Below are 5,569 nucleotides of genomic sequence, written 5' to 3'. Positions count from 1 at the left end.
TCGGTTCAGATTTAGATATAGCTCCCATATATATCTTCCTACGATTTAAGGTAAATTGTGTACCAAAGTACCTATATATCTTTCGATCTGCATGACATTTGGCACAGCGTACTAAATTATGTCTAGAATGATGTGTGCAAAGTTTCGTGAATATCGGTTCAGATTTAAATATAGCTCCCATATATAGTTTCGCCCGATTTTAGTTAAATAGCCTACTAAAGTCCTTGGAAATCTTTTGATTTGCACGAATTTTGGCTTAGCGTACTGAATTAAGACTAGAATGATATGTGCAAAATTTCGTGACAATCAAAGTGGTGAAGGGTATATTATAGTCGGCCCCGTCCGACTTTACTACTTTCCTTACTGGTTTTAATTGATTTGCCTGTAATTTGATACTTTCTCCCACTGGAAACATTTTGTATACTCTTATAATATCTTGTAATCAGGGCAACTTACAGAGGACAGGTCAATTTCGAATATGGGTACAAAAATGGGGTTTATTATCTAAAAATCTGGTTTATCGTATATCGATACGATTACGTTATACCACCTGCAAAAATAGGGCCTATCAGATCACTTCTCCTGATGTTTATCAATAAGTAGCCATAATTTTAATAAATACGTCTTTCGAAAATGTTCCATTTTTTTTTTCTATTTTCCATATCTATGTATAGTTTGATGTGTAGGGGAGACTGAATAACATTCTATATCTCAGTACATATTCAACAGATATGAAAACTTTATGACTAGTTATAGTTCTCTGACACTTAATTATAAAAACTAGTACCAAAAACATATAATAAATTTGTATTAGGTAAAATAGTTTAGAGTTTTGTAAAGAAATTCAAATTCGCCGAATATGCCCCTACCCGGGGAGCTTCGACATTTGGTGGGCACATTCGGCACCATAGTCTTAGCCTGGTAATTATCACCGCAATCAGTCTGGTTGAAATTCAGATCCTCTAAATGTTCCATTTTGTTTTCATATGCATCTCAAAGTTTGACTTTTAAGGACACACACACCATCAGAAATAGAATTTTTCTATCGCCTTTTTTAAAATACAAGCACGTTTGGTCTTATATATGTAATTTCGAATCATATTAATGAATATTTTTAAAGACAAACTCAAAAACATAATATAGCACTATCTGTATATGACCGAATGTGCCGCACTTTAAAATACCGAATCTAACCCGAAGGTACTTTTTATACCCTCCACCATAGTATGGAGGGTATATTAATTTTGTTTTTCTGTTTGTAACTCATCGAAATAAAAATTTCCGACCCTATAAAGTATATATATTTTTGATCAGCGTAAAATTCTAAGACGATCTAAGCATATCTGCCTGTCCGTCTGTCTGTCCGTCTGTTGTAATCACTCTAGCGTCTAAACGAGTTGAGATTGATCGCCAAAATTTCGTCGTCTTTTGTCTGCAGGCAGGTCAAGTTCGAAGATGGGATAAGGGTACCCCCCATTTTTCGGTATTTCGGGGTTCTTGAGAGTGTTTTTCAACCGAATTCGCTGAAATTTGGTATATTGAGTTGCTATTAGCTACCCAATTTCTCCAAAAAAAATTATACATATAGGTCCATTTGTTCTGGTAGCCCCCATATAACGGTACCCTCTAATTTTCAGTATTTTGGGGGTTTTTATGGTAGTTTTCAACCGAATTGGCTGTAATTTAGTACTTTGAGTTCTTATTGGGTACCAAATCACTCCACTAAAAATTATAAATATAGGTTAATTTTTTCTGGTAGCCCCCATATAAGGGTACCCCCCAAATGTCGGTATTTTGGGGTTCTTGAGCGCGTTTTTCAACCGATTTAGCTGAAATTTGGTACATTTGGTTCTTATTGGGTGCCAAATATCTCCACCAAAAATTATAAATATAGGTACAATTTCTCTGGTAGCCCCCATATAAGGATACCCCCAATTTTCGCTATTTTAAGGTTCTTGAGCACGTTTTTCAACCGAATTCGCTGAAATTTGGTATTTTGTAGTCGAATATGGTAACAAATTTCCATACAAAAAATTTTTAATATGCACCCCCTTTTTGGGGTTGTCCCCATATAACCCCTTTTTATACCCTCCACCATAGTATGGAGGGTATATTAATTTTGTATTTCCGTTTGTAACTCATCGAAATAATCATTTCCGACCCTATAAAGTATATATATTTTTGATCAGCGTAAAATTCTAAGACGATCTAAGCATGTCTGTCTGTCCGTCTTTCCGTCTGTCTGTCCGTCTGTTGTAATCACTCTAGCGTCTAAACGAGTTGAGATTGATTGCCAAAATTTTGCACAGAGTCGTCTTTTGTCTGCAGGCAGGTCAAGTTCGAAGATGGGATATATCGGTCCACGTTTAGGCATAGCTCCCATATAAGGGTACCCCCCAATTTTCGGTATTTCGGGGTTCTTGAGAGTGTTTTTCAACCGAATTCGCTGAAATTTGGTTTATTGAGTTGCTATTGGCTACCCAATTTCTCCACAAAAAATTATACATATAGGTCCATTTGTTCTGGTAGCCCCCATATAACGGTACCCTCTAATTTTCAGTATTTTGGGGGTTTTGATGGTAGTTTTCAACCGAATTGGCTGTAATTTAGTACTTTGAGTTCTTATTGGGTACCAAATCACTCCACTAAAAATTATAAATATAGGTTAATTTTTTCTGGTAGCCCCCATATAAGGGTACCCCCCAAATGTCGGTATTTTGGGGTTCTTGAGCGCGTTTTTCAACCGATTTAGCTGAAATTTGGTACATTTGGTTCTTATTGGGTGTCAAATATCTCCACCAAAAATTATAAATATAGGTCCAATTTCTCTGGTAGCCCCCATATAAGGGTACCCCCAATTTTCGCTATTTTGAGGTTCTTGAGCACGTTTTTCAACCGAATTCGCTGAAATTTGGTATTTTGTAGTCGAATATGGTAACAAATTTCCATACAAAAAATTTTTAATATGCACCCCCTTTTTGGGGTTGTCCCCATATAACCCCTTTTTTATATTAAAATAATTATGCAATTTGTTCCGCGTTTTGGGTTTGGTTCTAAGACTCTGTTGTAATCATATCACCTGCGGAGGATATCGAGAAAAAAAGCTAGAACGTAAGGTTCGATAATGAACTATATATGAACTATAACCCGACCTAGACCTATCTCCTGTGTGGGAGGTACCAGAAGGAGTGGACCGATATTCCCCATCATCGAATTTGAACTAAGTTTGGAAGAAATAATAAGATGGGCAAAGTTTGGATGAAACCTATTTTTTTTTTTTTGAGCCAATATTTCGATGAGGCACATTTTCGCGGTGTAAAGTGTATACACCCTTATTAGCCATAAGCCTGAGGGTATAATTATCCATTAAAAATTTCTGAAATTTGTATTATAGTTTACATAGAAATGTCGGTTTAGGTCCACTTTTTGGTATGTTCCCTATATTTTCATTTGTAGTACCTGTCAGTATATCTATGGTGGAGGGTATCCAAAGTTCGGCCCGGCCGAACTTAAAGCTTATTCACTTGTTATAGTTTTTTTTTTATTTTTTTCTATCAATCTTCTAAAAACATTATATTTTTAATTATTCTTATAAGAATATACATTGTAATTAACTACTTTTTAATAATACTGTCTTAAAATTTGAAAAACATCTGTAATGTACAAAAAATGTGCATCTAAATAATCTTATTAGCTAGAGATTTCAAACTTTGCGGTAGATATTTATTTTGATATTCGATACCTATGGATCGAAGCTAGTGATGTACAAAGAGAGCTTCATATCGAAAACGCGATTGCCGAAAGTGCCCAGATGCCGAAGGTGCCCCAGTCTCCCCTACATTTTTTATTCAAATTCTTCACCAACAATGACAGATGTGTAATGTACATATTTAATTTTGTGTTTCTAAATATGTACATATGTATATGATGCTGCTGTATGCTTATACGTATGTAAATATGATAACAGTTAAAAAACAATTAGTTTTTGTATGATAGTATTCTAACTGATTGATGTGCTTGACGTCGAACATACGGTTTGACAGTCTTAACTCATAGGGGATGTAGCTCAGTGGTAGAGCGCTCGCTTTGCATGTGAGAGGCCCCGGGTTCAATCCCCGGCATCTCCAAAGTTTTTTATTCCCTTTTTAATTTTGTTACCTAAATAATATTTTAATATTGTGATAATAGGAAAGATTGATTTCAATTTCGACTAGTTTCAAATGGCTGCAAAACGTAACAATGTTGACAAACATAGAATAGATCCGAAGGATAGGTCTCAATCCTTTCATTAAATGTCTTGATCTTTAGGACTATTACATTCCACAGGTAGTCAAATCTTTAATAAGAATATACATCTTATAAAAAGCGAATATTAAATACGGTGAGGTCTAAACATAACAGTTCTTAATATTATATTTATATTAAATCTGGATTTAGTGCAATAATCTATAAATTTAATAAAAATGATTCACCACGACAGCAGATGTTAATTCCGTAGACTGAGGATATAAATCTGTATTATCAGGTCATAGTTCAGATGATAAAAAACTGATGATATGGAATTTATGGAATAATGCCGACAGGATTATATAGTTTAGCATCCAGTCATAAATTTTGTCTAAACCACAATAATATTGAACGCGTTCTTTGTGCCATTTCGTCTACCGTTCAGTTATTAATTTTTTCATGTTTCTACTTGTTAGTCATATTTATAGCATGCGATAAAATTCATTTAAACACAGCGCCGTGGTGTATGCTGTAGTTAATGCTTGTATTTATACAATGTGTATGGCTTGGCTAGGCAAGTATATTTATATTACCTAAATGAAATGTAGATGGCGTTAACGTGCAAAATATTTCCTTTCACAGGATATTTGGATATTTGCTCAATGATAACTTCATTATCGAAATCAAACCAGTAGGAAAGTAGTAATGTCGGACTGTGCCGACTATTTGATACCCTTCACCTCTTGGGTATATTCTTCATATGTATCCTAACAGACGTTACATTTTCGAACGAACATGAAAATAAACGAACTTAAATATGTGATATATATCTACATGTGATCCGACTAACATCAATCCATACATACGCCATTCTGCAACCTGTGTTCATTCGGGAAGATTTAGAGTCATTTGCGTACAATGGGATAAATTAATTTAAAGCAAACATGATACATGCCATTCGGTATACCGCCAATGGTTCATAATTTGGAGCTGTGGTGGGCCATTAACATCGGACGAAACTATAAATTAGAGCTATATCTAAATCTGAGCCGATTTCAGCAATATTTTCCACACCGTAGGTTACACTAACTTCAGAATGTTCTTCAAAACTTTGTGCCATTCAGCTTTGGTGCCCCATTTACTGAAAATCGGGAGCTATATCTAAATCTGAACCGATTTCAGTGAAACCACACAGTAGGTTATACTAACTTCAGTACGTTGTGCAAAATTTTGTGTCAATAGGCCATATTTTGGAGCTTTGGTGCACCATTTACTGAAAATAGGATGAAACAATATATGGGAGCTATATCTAAATCTGAACCTTGGGCCAAGTAAGTGACTT

At 35.0% G+C, this 5,569-nt stretch overlaps 1 non-coding gene across 1 annotated transcript; it reads left to right on the top strand.

The window, feature by feature from the left end:
* Nucleotides 1-4,055: 4,055 nt before the first annotated feature.
* Trnaa-ugc (transfer RNA alanine (anticodon UGC)) lies at nt 4,056-4,127 on the top strand. The gene has a single exon. It is a non-coding gene; the product is annotated as a tRNA-Ala (tRNA).
* The last annotated feature ends 1,442 nt before the right edge of the window (nt 4,128-5,569 follow it).

The sequence above is a fragment of the Musca vetustissima genome, unplaced genomic scaffold (assembly GCF_032173495.1).
Source record: "Musca vetustissima isolate MV318-11 ecotype Yass unplaced genomic scaffold, APGP_CSIRO_Mvet_v1 utg1880, whole genome shotgun sequence".
Lineage (NCBI taxonomy): Eukaryota > Metazoa > Arthropoda > Insecta > Diptera > Muscidae > Musca > Musca vetustissima.
The sequence above is the reverse complement of the archived record's forward strand: the minus strand, read 5'-3'. Positions and strand labels throughout refer to the sequence as shown.